This window comes from Heterodontus francisci, chromosome 14 (assembly GCF_036365525.1).
Source record: "Heterodontus francisci isolate sHetFra1 chromosome 14, sHetFra1.hap1, whole genome shotgun sequence".
Taxonomy (NCBI): Eukaryota; Metazoa; Chordata; class Chondrichthyes; order Heterodontiformes; family Heterodontidae; genus Heterodontus; species Heterodontus francisci.
In genome coordinates, this window is record NC_090384.1 from 88,767,555 (window position 1) to 88,788,522 (window position 20,968).

At 45.2% G+C, this 20,968-nt stretch overlaps 1 protein-coding gene across 3 annotated transcripts in view; it reads right to left on the reverse strand.

Annotated features, from left to right (window-relative positions):
- The window catches only part of LOC137377143 (protein kinase C-binding protein NELL1-like), an 828,881-nt gene that overhangs the window by 388,622 nt on the left and 419,291 nt on the right, over positions 1-20,968 (reverse strand). The gene's annotated exons all lie outside the window — the stretch shown is intronic.

Consider the following 20,968-nt stretch of genomic DNA (forward strand, 5'->3'; position numbering starts at 1 on the left):
CTCCTCCTTCCTCAATATTTAAATGACTAATAAACTAAAGTGTTCAAAGAAGATGAAAAAAAACTCAACTTTTTTTTTTAAAAGCCCCTGTAATTTTTTTCTCCCAGATTGATTGTAGAAATCTCCAGGATATTAATCTTTAACTCCTGGAGAATCCTGGACAACCCTAACTGGGACTCCAACAAACGTGGGAGGGATTTATCTCTTAAGCTTGAAAATGGCCTTTAAACAGAAGCCATCCCATTTACAGAATGTGTTGCAAGTACTTAATTTTAAACTGAGGAAACGAACCATGCAAACAGTAGTTGATGTCCGCAGTTAACTCAGGGAAGGCATCAGCAGAAGGGTTAATTCTGCTTCATTTGTTTTTATTGCAATTTTCTTTCTATCGAAATATTTTAGTTTGAATCATGAACATTTCACACCAATGGTCAGTATTTCTTCAGCCTCTGTCACGAGCATCCCTCTTAAATCAGTGTTTCGGAATTATTTTACAAGTGGCACAAAGGTGCCCAGAAATGTTACTTTGCGCATGCACATATCAGTGCAAAATTGAGCAAATTAACCTCAAGAGCCACCTTATTAATGAGATTCCAGGTAGTTTCCAGGTCTATGGGAGATTGAGAAACAAGAGGGTCACTCGCTGGCACAGTGGCAAATAACAGCAGACAATTAGGGAATTCATATCTTTGGGGAAAATATTGCACATTCCCTGAACGTGGTTAAGGTTTTGTATCTAGCTATTGGAAAAGCTAAAAGCAAGCATTCCAGCAATTTAAAACTTAGTTACACCAGCATGAAACATAGATAAGGATTTGTACAACTACACATGCAGGCCCCCACTACTGCATGCAGTAACAGACTTTTGACCGTCTCTCAATAGCATAAACGTGAAACCTCAGCATGTGACTATTGCTCTAGGTGAGGCAGAAAAGAGTGATGGTCTTGGAGAACAGAGAAAGGAATCACTGACTCACCTTAGAGCTGCCTGCCACTTCTGAAGCCATTGAAAAATATCTGTTGGATACATGTATATCCTTGGTATTCCAGAGCACAATTTGTGTCTTCTATCCACAAGTCGGGGGAGATCCTAATGAGCTTGAAAGCTGGCTGGAATTTTACTAGTATCAGTCACTCTTGCAGTAATTCCTCAGTTTGTCATTGCACATGGGTGTCAGATACAGCATATTTGAGGCATTAGGGGCATACATAAGCAAAGGAAAGGAACATTTTGCTCTTGTGGGGATGCGTAAGATTGTCTGTATCTATATTCGCATGAAGCCACAGAAGCTCATAAAACTGGAGGAATCCACTTACACTGCTTTCCATCATATACTCTAGCTGCATGATCCATACAAGGGAAGATAAAAGACATTCTGAACTTATCACTCTTGAACAAGAAGCAAAGCAAGATTGCACGCTGTCACTCATTCTATTTGACTTCTTCATCAGGGATGAATGAGACAGTATTGTGAGGAAGGCCCTTGAAATATATATTCTGAGCATCTCTGCAACTGGTTCCTATTTAAAGCTGATATTGTGTCATTTCCAGACTCACCCTGGCAATTAGAAATATTCTATTTTTCGCTTCAAAAGCAGTATTATAGCCAACTCTAACATGCTGCAATGTGTTCCCAGATTCCATGTTAGAGTCTGAGGTTCTGTTAATGGATGATAAATACCTGGTTGTTCAAGATAATAGGGTGAATAGATGTTGGGTGTTAATTAGTTAATTGTATTCAAGTGTATATATAAAGAACAACCAGCTAGCACTGGCTAGGGCTGCTGTTTGGATAGCAGAAGTAAGCTCTGTGGCAAGCAATAAACAATGTCCACCACAGCATCCCAGTCTCAGTGCCTTCTTCACAACCAGGCTTGGAGAACAGAGAAAGGAATCATTGACTCACTTTAGAGCTGCCTGCCACTTCTGAAGCCGTTGAAGATGTTTCTCTAACATTTCATACGAGGCAATTAAGTATTGCAGCAGTGTGCACCACCCTCTCGCAACCCCCCCACCCCACAAAGACAATCACCACTGCAAACAAAAAAATGCACTTGTGTGTATTTTTTTCTGTAAAGAACAGAGGTAACAATGAGTCTGACTTAAGTCATGCTAAGCTCATGTCCCAATCCACAGCCTACTTTTCATATGTTGTAGATGAGATTGTCTACAATTTCAGTTTTCACAGAAAAGCCAACTAAAATTGTAGAAATCCCAAAACAGTAATGAAAATTCCTGAAATTCAGTGCAATAAATGGAATTTGACTTTTTTAGGGGAAAAGGGGGGAAAGATTTGCAGGGTTGCAGGGAAGCGGATCTAGATAAATTGCTCTTGCAGAGAGATGGCACAGACTTGTGAGGCCGAATGGCCTCCTTCAGTGCTGCAAACATTCTATGATTCTACGACTTGGTCAGCCACCTTGATTGCGGGCCTTTGTCTGAGATTATGGGCTGGGCTTCTAGGTCCTGCTGGGCAGGAACAGAGACAGGCAGGCACTGAAAATAGCGGCGCCAGCCAGCATACTGGTTTCCCAACACCGCTGCTGGCAAGTGTCATCACGGCGGGGGTAGGCCGGCCCAGAAAACGTCCCCCACACACCACAACCATCCCCCACCCCCCCCCAGCCCCCCCCACAGTTCACAATAAGGCCAAGTAAGGTAGATAAAGACCTCAATAAGAGCTCACAGAAGGCCAGCTTGAGATTTTGCTGGGGGCGCAGGGGCTGCACACTGAGTCAGGGGTAGACCAGATGCATGGAGGCGGCAACACAGCAGGGAGCCAGTCATAGCTGCCCCAAGGAATTAGGTGGGCTCATAAAAGGGAGCATGGCTGAGAGGGGCACTCAGCCATTGGCACACAGGTGCCATCGGGTGTGCACAGGTTGCGGGGAGAGTACTGATTATGTACTCTGGCAGTGCAGGGGGTCGTCACACTACTGGCATTGCAGGGGCATAAGAGGAGTGGGCAAGGCTCCCAGACACAACCAGAAGTCCACCTGAGCACAAGGCAGCACCTGGCTTCAGAAGCTGCAGTTCCCATGCCTGGACTGGTTGGGTGGTGCCCTGCAGTATACTCCTGCAAGAGTCTCACGTATTGAAGTGGTCTACTGCACTATCCATAACATGGTCCTCCAGAGAGGTGTGGACTTTGAATAGGGTGAAGCACTGGATTGACACAGCTCATTGGAGGAAAAGGAGGAGCAAGACATGGAAGAGGAGGAAGAGCAGCAGGAGGAGTAAGATGCAAAACACAGAGGTGCCCCAGCTGCACAGGGAGGTGGCCTGGCCAGCGTAACTCAAGGGTCTCATCAGACTGCCATCAGGGATCATCTGATCCAGCAGAGCTCCTCTATCCCAAGAGGATAACATGGTCTGGAACTCACTTTGAGCTGCCTATGAGAACATTTCCATTGAAGACGCAGCCTGGAATAGATCCACTCTTACCGCCACCGAAGGATGCACATCTGTCCCGAGGTTTCCCTGACCCCGTTAAAGGACCCTTGCTTCCCTTCACCACTTCATTCCTCTTTTCTTGTCTCACCATTAAAAAATGGAAGCTCACACGTCTGGCATCATATTTACATGGTATGGAAAAATGGCAAAAGTCCACAGTTACAGATGAAACAGAGGAAATAAACTCCAGTGACACGGTGGCATCCACTCCCCTCTATGTAGTGCTCCCCTTGTGGCCTCGGTGAGGTGGAGGCAGCCTGCTCACTTGTCTCTGCTGGCGGCTCAGATGCACATGGCAGTCATGCTCATCGTGGACCCGCCAGTGGGGGTGCCTCAGGAGGCTGCTGCACTCATGTCAATTCCTCCTGCTCAATCATGACCTCTCATCACTCAGTGCCACCCTATCTGTGCATGTGCCAGGACTCATTGAGGTGACTGCATCTGAGCTGGTGGAGGGTGGGCTTGTAAGATATGATGGTGCTTGCTCTGATGTCTCTGCTGGCCACAGGAATCTGTCCTTCTCCCTTGACATCTGAATCTGTGGGAGACACAAGAAGAGATCATGACAGCAAGCCTTGGGGAATAGAAACCTATGCAGTGCTGCGACTTCCCAATGCAGCTCACTCTTTGGCACGCTATCGGACTGGGTGGAATGCACTACACACCCTTCATTTACACATTGCAGTTTCTATTCGCCCTCTCTACCAGGGATACCTTCCCTCACTTGCTCAAGGTCAGCCACCCTGGCAATCTCCATTGCTCCCTCCTCCATGGTGGTGACAATGTGTAGGTTAGGCACTCCTCCTCCATTCTGCACCCTTTTGCAGGCATTATGTACCCTTTTTTTTACTACAAAGACAAAAGAGAGATAAGGCACTGCTGGCCTGTCTGGCCAATGCCAACAGCTCATTGGCATAGGAAACTGCATGTATCAGTGCTGGCAGCTCAATGGCTCTGAGCCTTACTGAGCAGTCAGTAAGTACCTTAGGCACACATTCCTCCCATGTTCAGCAGCAGCATGGGCCCTGAGGCTCCTCAGCTGGAGTGTGTCTGCTGGAGGTTGAATTCCCAGAGGCCTGTCATGAGGTCTGGCATTCTATTCATCTTGCCAGAACAAATAAGGTCATTGAATCTTTTCCTGCACAGGACCCAGTTCCTCCTGACCACACTCCTTCTGCTCACGCTCGAAGCCATCTCTATCCATGCCTGCTTGGTTTGGGAGGGTGGCCTTCTCCTGCCACCCTCCAGGAACAGGACCTCCATCCTCTCCCTCACTGGCTCAAGGAGGAATTCTAGGCGTCTATGAAGTGAGGAACAGCCCTGCCCCGGATTCCAGCCCTCTGTCTCTCCTGCTCCATGACTGTTGAGCTTAGTTGTATTTGCATTTGTAGCGTTGTAGGGCATTCTTAAAACAGACTTAGACTCTGATAAAGGTTAACTAACAACTCTTTATTATTTAGTTACGATATACACTCTCCGCAAGCTACGTAAGCAAGCATCCTTCATGCTGCTATACCTTCTTTTCCTCAAGCCTACCTCATGTGACTGTTACATCATTCCTCGTACAGTGGAAGGGGTCTCTCTAATTGTCTTCGGTATGAACCCTTTACAACCTTATACTACGTCTCCCCCAAGTCTTTATCCAACATTTTTCTGAACAAATATACATTATATATTTGTATAGACTTATAGTCTATAATAGACTTATCTACTAGTCTCTCCTCCTCCAAGTCTCTGACTTTAAAAATGTAGTCTCATTGGGGGTTTGACAACTCTCCCCGATCCTTGTAATCTGTCTGGGATGATCAGTAGTCTTCGTAGGAAGTCCGGGTTGCTGACTTGGTTTTTCGTTTCTACAGGTTGTAATATTCCATTTGGTTTGAGTTTGTTCCTCTTCATCTGCATCTTGGAGGTGAATTACTGGCTGTTGCTTCTGTGGAATAGGAATGATATTCCTCTGATTCCTGCATATGGTCCCTTTGTTTATTCATATAACACATGCTTGCTGATAATCCTCATATTTTTATGGATTACTGTATCTTCTCGTTCCAGGTCATGTATCCAATCTTTTTTACCATTGCTTAATTTGGGCAAGCTTCTCTCTTGAAATCTCTTATTCTAATTCTGGGTTTGTTTCCTTCTGTAGGGGTTTTTTCTTTCTCAAACTTTCTCATGGTCTTGAGTCTTCAATCCAGTAATTAATTGTTGAGGCAATACTGGAAGCTGTGTTCTTAACTTCTTTCCCATTAGTATTTCTGCTGGTGATAATCCGCTCAGCAGTGGTGTTGAACAATAAACTAAGGGTGAGATAGGAAGATCTTCATTTTTCTTGGGTAAAGATTTTATGGTTCTCACACCTGGTTCTGCCTTGCCATTGGACTGTAGATACCTTGGTTAGCTTGTAAGATGCTGAAAGCCCATCTTCATGGCAAACTGGGTAAAATATTTGATTGCAAACTTTTCCACTTCAGATTTTGTATGGCGTTGCAAAGCGATTCTAAACCTTAGGAACCTTTTTTCCCGTTATAGCCAATTTTGAATCTGATCGGGTCCTTCTTGATTCTGGAAACTCTTGGGAATTCCCAATTTCAGATCCATAGTGCTTTCTTAATAGACTTCTTAGGGTTTTCCCCTTTGCTTGAGAAATTCACTTAGGTTTTTTATCAGGCTTGGTTTCCTTAATGGAGGTGTCCCAGCTGTTTGAGAGTTCCCTGCTGTTTAAATAGGCTCTTTTTAAAGGGTTTTCCCCTTTGTCTAAGAAATTCATTTTGTTTTTTTTTCAGACTTGCTTAACCCTCTATAACCTGATACAACAACGACTGATACTGCAATTGAATCAGTAAAACGGCAACCATTAAATCAGGCCTGCACTCGCTCAGTCTCATCTCCATTCTTGCCCCTGCGGTCATTAATTGGCCATCCAATCCGTCCTCCAGACAATTAACAGACTGTCCCTGTGAAAATCAGGGCCTGAGACTGCCTCCCCCTAAGGGTGGGATCAGGACCTGGAAACAGTCCCGACATCTGTTTCCCAAGCCCAGAAGGAAAATCACACCCTATCTTTCAGCTGTATGTTGTTTTTTGAGTTGGCGGCTTGTTTGAAACTTTCAGTTTCAGCAAGGTTTGAAGATTGGCGCATATTATAAAGGATATGAAAGGGATCCAGATCTAGTGATTCAGCCTAGTGAACATGACCAGACTGGATGGTGAGTGCATTGATTCCTGGCAGAGGTCACTGTGGTAAAGAAGCAAAAGAGTGGAAAAAAGGACAGAGCCTTGGACCCATGGAAAAGTCACCAGAGTTCTCCCAGTAGGAATCTTACCTCTCACATCAATTACTTCACTCTTTGCACTTTCATCAACTGGAGCCCCACTGCTCAGAATACTTCACATCTCCACTGTACGACAATCACAGCATCACACTTCTCTTCTTACTCACACACTCTGCACTTCTTACTATTGCCATGGTCATGTTTATTTTTCTCCAGGGAATATGTGGTTTGCCTTTAAGGTTTGCAGAGGATCAGTATTGTTTTAAGAACTGGAGGGGCACCAATATCCTGGGCAGGAGGTTTGCTAGAGCTCTTCGGGAGGGTTTAAACTAGTTTGGCAGGGGGATGGGAACCGGAGCCACGGATCAGTGGATGGGGTAGCTGTTGGACACGCAGATACCGAGTGCAGAGAGTCTGTGAGGAAGGTTAGACAGTTGACAGGGCAAAGTTGCAGCCAGTATGATGGGTTGAAGTGTGTCTATTTTAATGCAAGAAGTGTCAGGAATAAGGGTGATGAACTTAGAGCATGGATCAGTACTTGGAGCTACGTTGTTGTGGCCTTTACGGAGACGTGGATATCACAGGGGCAGGAATGGATGTTGGATGTTCCAGGGTTTAGATGTTTCAAAAGGAATAGGGAGGGAGGTAAAAGAGGTGGGGGAGTGGCATTGTTAATCAGGGATAGTATCACAGCTGCAGAAAGGGAGGTCATCGAGGAGGGTTTGTCTACTGAATCATTATGGGTGGAAGTCAGAAACAGGAAAGGAGCAGTCACTTTGTTGGGAGTTTTCTATAGACCCCCCAATAGCAACAGAGACATGGAGGAACAGATTGGGAGGCAGATTTTGGAAAGGTGCAGAAGTAACAGGGTTGTTGTCATGGGTGACTTCAACTTCCCTAATATTGATTGGAACCTCCTTAGTGCAAATAGTTTGGATAGAGCAGTTTTTGTCAGGTGTGTCCAGGAAGGTTTCCTGACTCAATATGTAGATAAGCCGACTAGAGGGGAGACTATGTTGGACTTGGTGCTTGGCAACGAACCAGGCCAGGTGGCAGATCTCTCGGTGGGAGAGCATTTCGGTGATAGTGATCACAACTCCCTAACCTTTACTATAGTCATGGAGAGGGACAGGAGCAGACGGGATGGGAAAATATTTAATTGGGGGAGGGGGAATTACAATGCTATTAGGCAGGAACTGGGGAGCATAAAGTGGGAACAGATGTTCTCAGGGAAATGCACGACAGAAATGTGGAGGTTGTTTAGGGAGCACTTGCTGTGACCGCTGGACAGGTTTGTTCCGATGAGGCAGGGAAGGGATGGTAGGGTGAAGGAACCTTGGATGACAAGAGATGTGGAACAGCTAGTCAAGAGGAAGAAGGAAGATTACTTAAGGTTGAGGAAGCAAGGATCAGACAGGGCTCTAGAGGGTTACAAGGTAGCCAGGAAGGAACTGAAGAATGGACTTAGGAGAGCTAGAAGGGGACATGAAAAAGTCTTGGCGGGTAGGATTAAGGAAAATCCCAAGGCGTTCTACACTTATGTGAGGAACAAGAGGATGGCCAGAGTGAGGGTAGGGCCGATCAGGGATAGTGGAGGGTACTTGTGCCTGGAGTCGGAGGAGGTAGGGGAGGTCCTAAATGAATACTTTGCTTCAGTATTCACTAGTGAGAGGGACCTGGTTGTTTGTGAGGACAGCGTGGAACAGGCTGATATGCTCGAACAGGTTGAGGTTAAGAGGGAGGATGTGCTGGAAATTTTGAATGATATGAGGACAGATAAGTCCCCGGGGCCAGACGGGATATACCCAAGGATATTATGGGAAGCGAGGGAAGAGATTGCTGCCCCTTTGGCGATGATCTTTGCGTCTTCACTGTCCATTGGAGTAGTACCGGATGATTGGAGGGTGGCAAATGTTGTTCCCTTGTTCAAGAAAGGGAATAGGGATAACCCTGGGAATTATAGACCAGTTAGTCTTACGTCGGTAGTGGGCAAATTATTGGAGAGGATTCTGAGAGACAGGATTTATGATTATTTGGAAAAGCATGGTTTGATTAGAGATAGTCAGCATGGCTTTGTGAGGGGCAGGTCATGCCTCACAAGCCTTATTGAATTCTTTGAAGATGTGACAAAACACATTGATGAAGGAAGAGCAGTGGATGTGGTATATATGGATTTTAGCAAGGCGTTTGATAAGGTTCCCCATGGTAGGCTCATTCAGAAAGTAAGGAGGCATGGGATTCAGGGAAAGTTGGCTGTCTGGATACAAAATTGGCTGGCCCATAGAAGTCAGAGGGTGGTAGGAGATGGAAAGTATTCAGCATGGAGCTCGGTGACCAGTGGTGTTCCACAAGGATCTGTTCTGGGACCTCTGCTCTTTGTGATTTTTATAAATGACTTGGATGAGGAAGTGGAAGGCTGGGTTAGCAAGTTTGCCGATGACACAAAGGTTGCTGGAGTTGTGGATAGTGTGGAAGGCTGTTGTCGGTTGCAACGGGACATTGACAGGATGCAGAGCTGGGCTGAGAAGTGGCAGATGGAGTTCAACCTGGAAAAGTGTGAAGTGATTCATTTTGGAAGGTCGAATTTGAATGCGGAATACAGGCTTAAAGACAGGATTCTTGGTAGTGTGGAGGAACAGAGGGATCTTGGGGTCCATGTCCATAGATCGCTCAAAGTTGCCACCCAAGTTGATAGGGTTGTTAAGAAGGCGTATGGTGTGTTGGCTTTCATTAACAGGGGGATTAAGTTTAAGAGCCGCGAGATTATGCTGCAGCTCTATAAGGCCCTGGTTCGACCACACTTGGAATATTGTGTTCAGTTCTGGTCGCCTCATTATAGGAAGGATGTGGAAGCTTTAGAGAGGGTGCAGAGGAGATTTACCAGGATGCTGCCTGGACTGGAGGGCATGTCCTACGAAGAAAGATTGAGGGAGCTAGGGCTTTTCTCATTGGAGCGAAGAAGGATGAGAGGTGACTTGATAGAGGGGTACAAGATGATGAGAGGCATAGATAGAGTGGATAGTCAGAGACTTTTTCCCAGGGTGGAAAGGGCTAACACCAGGGGGCATAATTTTCAGGTGATTAGAGGAAGGTTTCGGGGAGATGTCAGAGGTAGGTTCTTTACACAGAGAGTGGTGGGTGCGTGGAATGCGCTGCCAGCGGTGGTAGTAGAAGCAGATACATTAGGGGCATTGAAGCGACTCTTGGATAGGTACATGGATAATAGTAGAATGAAGGGTAGGTAGTTAGTTTGATCTTAGAGTAGGTTAAAGGTTCGGCACAACATTGTGGGCCTAAGAGCCTGTACTGTGCTGTACTATTCTATGTTCTATGTTCTAAGCAGCAAGCCTCAGGAGTTATAGAAAGATGCATTTTCGGTTGCCATTAGAAACAGCCATTTGGAGACTGCGATTCAAAGGGTGCATTCCTGTGCAAGCCTGTGTCCTGAGTATCTTGCTCTACGGCAGGGAGGCCTGGACAACGTACATCAGCCAAGAGCAACGTCTCAATTCATTCCATCTTCGCTGCCTCAGGAGAATCCTTGGCATCAGGTGGTAGGACCGTATCTCCAACACTGAAGTCCTCGAGGCGGACAACATCCCCAGCTTATACACCCTACTAAGCCAGCGGCGCCTGAAATGGCTTGGCCATGTGAGCCGCATGGAAGATGGCAGGATTCCCAAGGACACATTGTACAGCGAGCTCGTCACTGGTATCAGACCCACCGGCTGTCCTTGTCTCCGCTTTAAAGACGTCTGAAAATGCAACATGATGTCCTGTGACATTGATCACAAGTCGTGGGAGTCAGTTGCCAGCGATCACCAGAGCTGGCGGGCAACCACAAAGGTGGGGCTGATGTGTGGCGAGTCGAAGAGACTTTGCAGTTGGCAGGAAAAAAGACAGAAGCGCAAGGAGAGAGCCATCTGTGTAACAGCCCTGTCAACCAATTTTATCTGCAGCACCTGTGGAAGAGTCTGCCACTCTAGAATTGGCCTTTATAGCCGCTCCAGGCGTTGCTTCACAAACCACTGACCAACTCCAGGCGCTTATCCATTGTCTCTCGAGACAAGGAGGCCAAAGATGAAGATGATTCTTGTTACCATAGATACAGCCACTGGGAGTGAGTAGCATGTTACAATTTGTTTCCATTTGTAACAATTACATTTGTTACAATTCAATTTTGAACTGGCTTTGAGTTGAAGACAGTTTGTTCTAATAGAACACACAGACAGAGGACACAGCTGTGGTGTCAGCACCTGGAAAAAGAGCTCTCAGCCACTTCAAGTGAAGGAATAGGAATTTAGTCTGTTTAATTATCTTTCAAAATTCTAAAACATCAAGTCAAAACAGAGATCTCTGGCAATTTAAATTGAAGTAAGGGAAGTTAGACGGTGACAATCGTTTATCCCTCAAAAACTCTAAAGTCAGATTGATTCTGTTGAAAGTGTTTGCGTCGTTAATTGTTGAAATCTGCTAGAGAAGGAAAACAACATTCTGTTAGGACTTCAAGTAATATTCTGAGGACTTCAATCAACATTCTGTGAGGACTTCAAGCAACGTTGGACTGTAAATTTGCAAGGACTCTAATTTTTTCTATTTTAAATGTTGTTTATATCTTCATATTGTTTAAGAACTAAGTTCTTCCAATTAAAGAGTTAATTTGTTGATTTAAAGACACCTGCTTTGGTTAGCCTCATTCGGGGGGGTGAGTTAACAGATGGTACAATTTGGCTGGGTCTTTAACTTGGAAAGTTTTAAAATGATATGTCAGGTGATCTGTGGAGCAATGGGATTGAATTATCAGTGCATTTCTCCAACCACAATCAGAATCGTATATTTTGATTGAGTGCTTTGACTGGAGCGGTCAGTCGTAACACTCTTGTGTCAGCCATGGCTCAGTAAGTAGCAGTCCCGCCTCTGAGCGGTTTGTAGGTTCAAGACCTATTCTAGAGACATGAACATAAAATCTAGGCTGACACTCCAGTGCTGCACTGCTGGAGGTGTCATCTTTTGAACGTGATGTTAAACCAAGATATCTTCCCTGTCAGGTGGATATTAAAGATCCCGTGGCATTATGTCACCGAAAAGCAGAGAAGCTATCCCTAGTTGCCTGGCCAATATTTATCCCTCACCCACCATAATTTGGAAAAGAGATTATCAGATCATTATCACATTGCTGCTTATGGGAGTTTGCTATGTGCAAATTGGCAACCGCGTTTCCTCCATTACAACAGCAATTACAATTCAAAAGTACTTCATTGGCTATAAAGTGCTTTGGAACATCCCATAGACCGCACTATAAAAATGCAAGTCTTTCTTTTTTTTCACCACTATTGTAATCCACACTCCCAACACCTCACATCTTACACACAACCTATGAACTATTCGAGCACGACAGGCACATGCTCATAACACTTCACAAAATGGTCGCTAACACACTCCTTTCTTTCTTGCAGGAGAAGATTGTACCCATGAGGCAAGAGGCAGCGAATGGAGGAGGTTAAGCCCAACTGCCCATACTCTCCCCTGTGGAGGAAGGCATACTGGCCCTCAGAAACCGGGGGGTCGAGTCATAGTTGCAGCAAGTGGAAATGCTGGTGAACACCCCGTGCAAAGTGCCTTCACCCCATAACCTCTATTTCCCTTCTTCCTTCCATCTCAGCCTACACACTCTGCATGGCAAACTTCTCTCTCCACCACCAGATCCCCCCACCACCTAACCCCCCTCCTCCTTTGTTCATGGTAATGTACTGGTTGCTGTTCTTTGTTTCTAGTTCCAAACATTTTATAGCCATCTTCGATTTACAGCTAATCTCTTCAAGTCCCTTGCTAATTCCTATGCTTCTACACTGTCAACTGCACACTCTAGAAGTCTTCAACTGCGTCCCAGTTTTCCTCCATACTGCTCACTGCTCAACAGATTTTGTGCCTGTTTTCCAGCACTTAGCACTCCAGTGCCTTCTTCTCACTTCCTTAATGGGTTGTGGTAGGTACACGCCCCCAATGCTGGAATCACACCTCCCCAGAGCAGGTTTGCTGACATGCTGTCAATGTTCTGCTTCAAAGTCCCGCAGGCCATCCTCCTCTTACTCATTCCTCATATCCAGTCCCTTTTATAGAACACCTGCAACTGTCAGCATCAGCACCATCGCTTCCCAGATTCACTGACTCTCAATTGCAAGGGAGCACATTTATCTGAATCACAGTACTAATCTCGAGCTCCCACTGGGTCCTGGAGGCTGACAGTCTACCAGCAATATTTTTTAACAAACACATGCACTTGTAAAAAAAAAGTTAATTTTGACAATGTGCATCTAGAGGCTGTGGAGCAAACCTATTGCAAAGAGGCTGGGGATTAATCAATGTGCCAGCATCTCCCCCAACATTTTCACATGAGCCATTCAAGTCAAGGGTAGGAAACATTGGGCAGAATTTTCATTATGGAGGTGGAAAACAGGAGCCTTGGTCTGGTTTGGGTCTGAAACATGCCTCCTCTGGGAAGCTGATTCAGATTGCAATTTTCAAGTGGGTAAGCTTTAATTGGTCTGGAGATAGGTTTCTGTCCTCTTAGAGTCAGTGGGATTGAAAATGACAGTGGGTCAGATCATGTAGACTCCCATGGCAGCCTCACTGAGGCTGCTGGTTGTCCTGAAGAAGAGACCAGCCTTCCACTGTGCCAAAGGAAAATGAGATGTCACAAGGGAGCTGGAGGCCTGGCACTAGGGGCAGGACAAACCCACTCTTCATCAATACCCACCTGGATCTAATCCTGGTGGCTGTGAGAGAGACGAGACAGGTCCTCCTCCTGGAGAATGGCAGGGCCATCACTGTTCAGTGTTATGCCCCTCTTCCTCTTCCTCTCTTACCTCCTGATCCTTACCCACTGAACTGTCTTCCTCCAGGGCCTCAAGGTCCACAAGTCTCTAGAGGGCCATGTTATGGAGAGTGCAGCAGACCATGACAATGACTGCGACCCTTGCAGGAGGGCACTGGAGGGTGCCACCTAAGCAATCAAGGTACCAGAATCACATCTTCACAAACCCAATGGCCGATTCAATAGTTGGCCTGCTGGGAAGGTGGCATTCGTTGTTTTGCCTCTATCTGGGGCTCCTGGAGGGGGGTTAGTAGTCATCTCTTCAAGGGGTTTCCCTTGGAACCAGACATGCACTTTGGGGGATGGAGTGAAGGACTGAGGCAGCCTGGACTGGTCGAGGATGAAGGAGTCATGGCAGCTGCCAGGAAAGTGAGTGCACACATAGAGGAAGCTCTTGCTGTGATCAAAGATCAGTTGGACGTTGAGGGAGTAGAAACCCTTCCTGTTGATAGATCTCACTGGCCGGCCACTGGGTGACTTGATGGCCACATGGGTACAAATGATGATGGCCTGCACCTGGGGGAATCCAGCGATGAAGGCTGAACCCAATGTCCTCTGTATCAATGCAGGCCCATCTGTGTCAAAGTGGGTGTAGTCCCTGCCCTCCTGAAAATGGCATTCGTGACTTGCCTGATTGCCTAATGAGATGCCGACTGTGAGATGCCACCTAGATTCACAGCTGATCCCTGGAACGACCTGGTTGCATAGATGTTCAGGCAATGGAGACCTTGACAGCTGCAGGTAGGAGATTGTCATTGTGGATCAGAACACACAGGACCAAGACCATCTGCCTGGATACACGCAGACTCCTATGGCACAGGAGCTCTGCCATTTTCAGGTACCCGATGTCTTGGGTAGCGCCTTCCTCCCCTTGCAACCACACATTGTGCTCCTCTGGCCGCCTGCTGTCCAGGAGGTTACATTTGACACAGCTCATCTTGGCTGCTCTGTCCGATGCCAGAGTAGCCTGTTCCCATCTGACCTCCCTCAGCTGGACTTTGTTTGTTCACCAGGCCTTCCTCAGCCAACCCTAGTTGCCCCTGTGATGCCTGCATCACGACCCTCTCCCATTTCCAGCCTTTTACCAATGACAAATTAAATTCTTCCAGCTGTAACAATGGCTACGCTGAGGCACATCTGAAGCAGCTGAGCTTTATTTGCTGCCTCTGCTTTATTTCAATCAGCCCTTCCCATAGCCCTCATGGCCCTCCACAGCGCTCATGTCTTCATAACCCTCTCGTACTCCCCCCATGGTGTCTTCCCAGTTCCCAGCGTTCAAAAGTTGCTCACTGATACTAACAAGTCCGTTAATGAGCTCATTAGTGAATTCAACAAGCACTTAATTGGAGGCGTGTGCCCGACCTGGTCCCTCGCTGTCAGTGTCCCCATAAAAATGGCGTCGTGTTCCAGAGGCGGCGGCTCCCTGTGCGAATCTCCGTGAACACAATCTTCAAACCGCGCTCGCCCCCGTTCTTGCACTCAGCGGGCTTTGAAAATCCAGCCCATTATTTTAAAATGATTATTTCAATTAATTCTATTTTAAAAGTTGACAAGGAAAGGGATATTAAATTAAGATTTGGTTCTATTTCCAACTTAGAATTCAACCAAAGTATTTCAAATAAGACTAGAATCTCCTGTGCATTTACATCTTCTTGAGACATTGTGTCATTCAAGTCGTCAGTGCTCTTGTTATTCAGGTTGCTCAGAAATTAAATGATTTCACTAAACATCCCATAACCATGTTAGCAAGGTTTGATGGCAGTCACTGCTAGCTTGAGAACATGCCAATTAGACACTGAACCAAATCTGGATGTTAATGCACTATGTGTAAGTTTATAATCACTCATTAATCTTTATTCACTCTGGTGTTTATTTATTTAGAGATACAGCACTGAAACAGGCCCTTCGTCCCACCGAGTCTATGCCGACCATCAACCACCCATTTATACTAAGCCTGCATTAATCCCATATTCCTACCACATCCCCGCCTTGCTTCAATTTCCCTACCACCTACCTATACTGGGGGCAATTTATAATGGCCAATTTGCCTATCAACCTGCATGTTTTTGGCTGTGGGAGGAAACTGGAGCACCCGGCGAAAACCCACGCGGTCACAAGGAGAACTTGCAAACTCCGTACAGGCAGTACCCAGAACTGAACCCGGGTCGCTGGAGCTGTGAGGATGCGGTGCTAATGACTGCGCCGCTGTGTTCTTAGTTCAAGTTATCAAATCACTCAGGGAAACATTCTACTTTCCCAAAAACTCTGCTACAACCACTAATGCCATAACAATGATATAGACTGTACCTTATTATACAAGAAACCTGGTTCTTTTAATTTTTTTGTAATTGGTGTCAGATTTAGATCCCAACAATCAAGTTTCCATTTGATAAGATCCCAGTCTCGAGAGCAATTAATAAGATGCCAATCGCAGGACCCCAATTTAAATATGTTATCCCAGAGATGAGTAGTTACTATGATTCCAAATGTGAGCCCTCCAATTTTGTCTGATTCTGATCCCAGATACGAGCCACCAAATTAAATATGATTCAACTGCGAGCAAGCCCACAATTAAGATATGATTCAAATCCCAGAAAGGAAACCCAATTAATATGTGATTCAAATTGCGAGTGAGCCCCCAATTAATATGTGATTCAAATTGCAAGTGAGCCCCCAATTAATATGTTATTCAAATCCCGGACGAGCCCCCAATAAATATGTTATGACCGACCGCTTCAATCAAAACCCCCAATCAAAATATACAATTCTGATTGTGGTGGGAGAAACGCACTGTTAATTCAATCCCGTCGCTCCACAGATTGCCTAACATAGCAGCTTGTTGACCCTCTTATGGCACTGGATCCATGTTCTTCTATTAACTGACTGCAGCAGCTACCTCAACTCAGACCTGTTTAGTTTTGGTGGGTGGCTTCCTCCTGCGACCCTCCGGGAAGGTGACCTCCCTCCTCTTCCTCATGGTCTCAAGCATCACTTGCAAGTTGCTATTCGAGAACTGGGGGTCTGTCTTGTCCGGCCCTGGGTGTCAGGCCTTCGACTTTCCAGTGACATCTTTGAACACTTCAGTTCAATCCAAAGCTCACAGAAGGTCTCCTGTTTACTCCCTTCAAATTTAAATGGCTGCCATGGGGATTTAAATTGGGCCCACACTTCATCTGGCCCACCTCCATTACAACGTCACTAATTGGCTGCCAAACCTGACTCCAATCCAATTGGGAGGTTGCCCCGCAAAAATCGCCACTTTAATCTACGTCCTCCCAGAGGCAAAATCGGGAGTCGGAAGCAATCCCAACTTCCATTTCCCGCCTCCATTGCAGAAGGGCGGCACAGTGGCGCAGTGATTGGCACCACAGCCTCACAGCTCCAGGGACCCGAGTTCAATTCTGGGTACTGCCTGTGCGGAGTTTGCAAGTTCTCCTTGTGACCGCGTGGGTTTTTGCTGGGTGCTCTGGTTTTCTCCCACTGCCAAAGACTTGCAGGTGATAGGTAAATTGGCCATTGTAAATTGCCCCTAGTGTAGGTAGGTGGTAGGGAATATGGGATTACTGTAGGGTTAGTATAAATGGGTGGTTGTTGGTTGGCACAGACTCAGTGGGCTGAAGGGCCTGTTTCAGTGCTGTATCTCTAAATAAATAAATAAGTTCAGCCCATTCACTGTACTTCTAGTTCTGTCAGGGTAATAGAATCTTTCACTGATTCACATCTACAGCACCAAATAAATGAAAATTTGAGGTGGATTGATGAGTACAACTTAAAACTTCTTTAATCTGGTCCCTTATTAAATATTCATCGATAGTAACCATCTTAAATTTATATTTTCAAGTAACATCTGAGCTGAGTATTTAGGCAGCTGTTGAAATCAATGCTGGAAATTGAAAACATTTTATTTTAAATCAATGATCTTATGGCATTACATGAGAGTACTCTTGGGCATATATAACATATTAACTGGGCAGCTAAATCTAAAACCAGAAGTGTTGCATTACATATTGGATATTCTCCATTTGCCCTGTGGATCTCAAGATGCATGCTAAGTGCGCCCTGGAAAACTTTAGCAATTTATTCAATGGTATGTGACCGCATCTTCTTCTTCTTCTTCTTTGGCCTCCTTGTCTCGAGAGACAATGGGTAAGCACCTGGAGGTGGTCAGTGGTTTGTCGAGCAGCGCCTACAGTGGTTATAAAGGCCAATTATAGAGTGACAGACTCTTCCACAGGCACTACAGATAAAATTGGTTGTTGGGGCTGTTACACAGTTGGCTCTCTCCTTGCGCTTCTGTCTTTTTTCCTGCCAACGGCAGCTTGCTGTACAATGTGTCCTTGGGGATCTTGCCATCTTCCATGTGGCTCACATGGCCAAGCCATCTCAAGCGCTGCTGGCTCAGTAGGGTGTATATGCTGGGATGTTGGCCGCCTTGAGGACTTCTGCGGTGGCGATACGGTCCTGCCACCTGATGCCAAGGATTCTCTGGCGGGAGCGAAGATGGAATGAATTGAGACATCGTTCTTGGCTGACACACGTTGTCCAGGCCTCGCTGCCGTAGAGCAAGGTACTGAGGACACAGGCTTGATACACTCGTACTTTTGTGTTCCGTGTCAGTGCGCCATTTTCCCACACTCTTTTGGCCAGTCTGGACATAGCAGCAGACGCCTTTCCCATGCGCTTGTTGATTTCTGCATCGAGGGGCAGGTTATTGGTGATAGTTGAGCCTAGGTAGGTGAACTCTTGAACCACTTCCAGAGAGTGGTCGCCAATATTGATGGATGGAGCATTTCTGACGTCCTGTCCCATGATGTTTGTTTTCTTGAGGCTGATGGTTAGGCCAAATTCGTTGCAGGCAGCCGCAATCCTGTCGATGAGTCTCTGCAGACACTCTTCTGTATGGGATATTAATGCAGCATCGTCAGCAAAGAGGAGTTCCCTGATGAGGACCTTCTGTACTTTGGTCTTCGCTCTTAGACAGGCAAGGTTGAACAACTTGCCATCTGATCTTGTGTGGAGGAAAATTCCTTCTTCTGAAGACTTGAACGCATGTGAGAGCAGCAGGGAGAAGAAGATCCCAAACAGTGTAGGTGCGAGAATATAGCCCTGTTTCACACCACTCAGGATAGGAAAGGGGTCTGATGAGGCACCGCTATGCTGAATTGTGCCTTTCATATTGTCATGGAAAGAGGTGATCATAGAATCATAAAGCACAGAAGGAGACCGTTCGACCCATCATATCTGTGCCGGCTCTTTGAAAGAGCTATCCAATTAATCCCACTATTTTGCTCTTCCCCCACCCCTGCTTTTTTTCCTTTTTTAGTATAAATCTAATTTCATTTTGAAAGTTACTATTTAATTACTTTCCACCACCCCTTCAGGCAGTGCATTCCAGATAACAGCTTGCTGAGGAAAAAAAAAATTCTTATCTCCTCTTTTGTTCTTTCGCCAGTTATCTTAAATCCGTGCCCTCTGGTTGCTGACCCTCCTGTCAGTGGAAACAGTTTCTCTGAACTTACTCTATTGAAAATCGCCATAATTTTGAACACCTTTATTAAATCTCCCCATACATCTAAAGAGAGCAAATCAAGCTCCTCTAGTCTCTTCACATAACTGGACCACCCCCATCCCTGATATATTTCTAGTGGCCTACCACTTAATGGATCACTTCACATTTTTGAGCTTTCACCAGTGACAGAACTGCTGATTCCAAAAAGATGGCAACTGGCAGGGATTTAATCAAAAAAATCCTTGACTGGCGACTACACAAAATGTCCTCATTTTATTAATACTAAATGCAAATAATCGAAACCTTGATTTGTGGTCGTCATGCAGAATACAATCTACAAAACAACAGTCAATATCCCAAAATTCCATGAAATAAAAATGCTCCAGTTCAGGGGTGTTCAAATTATGGGCTGGATACTATGGCAAGCTGACCCAGGAAACCCAGACATCTCAGTTTGATTTGTTTCTCTTTATCTCTTACTTGCAGGTTTGTCCTTTTGAATTTCTGGAGGTTTGCAGAGGACTGTTGGTGCTGTTTTATTGCTGGATAATTCGTAAATGGTACCACCCAGCTGTTGGCATTCAAGTTTTATGGAAATAAATGGGAAAATTAGATATTGAAATGTGGTCTGTGGGAATCCATCATATGAATCTTAAGGAACCACAAACATAAAAAAGCTTAGACACATCTGCTATAAATCAATGTCCCAAATGCAAAAGGAACAAAGTCCAAGATTGGATCTCCAAAATGCCAGTAGAAGTGCTGGAATTCTATATAATAAAAACATAACCTAATGTAATCAGTCATAATAAACCACTGGCATGGTGCTAATTGTTTGGATAAATGAGGTTTCATAATTTTAATTTAAATTCCAACCTGTGAAGAGTGACTGATGGGTCAAATTACCTAAAGTAATATTTTAGTCTTGATTAGTTAAAATGAGTTTTTATTAAGCAGACGTCAAAAGCTAATTCAGAAGTACAAAACATTTCTTGAAAGAAATAGATGCCTAAACAATCATAGCAACCCTTGGGAGCACTCTCTGAATAGAATTTTTTGAAGTATAGAATAATAGTAAACACACATTTGAAATATAAGCTGAAGTTAGAAAACAAGAAGACACCAGGATAAAAGACAACTCTGGAATCAATGCTTTACAGAGAAACACAGACCTATTTTGACATAATCGTTAAATTCCTACAATGAATGTTCATGTTTATAAAGCGGCCAAGATACACAGAAACAAGAAGAAATGATTGTCATCTCATAATTAATTTTATTCACTGAAAAAGACCTAACTTTGTCAAGCTACAGAAAAGACAAATAAGAATAAAATTGAATGCATCATCCGGCATCGACTTGGACACCAGAACTGACAAAGGCAGAGCAAAGTCCTCCTTACTAACATTTGGGGGCTTCTGTCAAAATTGGTAGAGCTGTCCCATAGACGAGTCAGGCAACAGCCTGACATAGTCATACTTACTGAATAATACCTTACAGAAAATGTCCCAGACATCACCATCACCATCCCTGGGTATGTCCATTCTCACTGCCAGGACATACCCACCGGAGGTGACAGCACAGCGGTATACAGTCAAGAGGGAGTGGCCCTGGGAGTCCTCAGTATTGACTCCAGACACCATGAAATCTCATGCAGCATGTCAAACACAGGCAAGGATGCCTCCTGCTGATTACTGTTGTATGTTTGGTTAGTTTGCCACAGTTTGAATATTTGGTTAATCTAGCTAGGAGACGTTGTCTTCAATAATTTTAATGTTAACTCATTTATTAGATTTTAACTATATACAGCTTTACATAAGTCTGTGTGACTCCTCTGAAGGCATGCTGTTTCTCCCTCC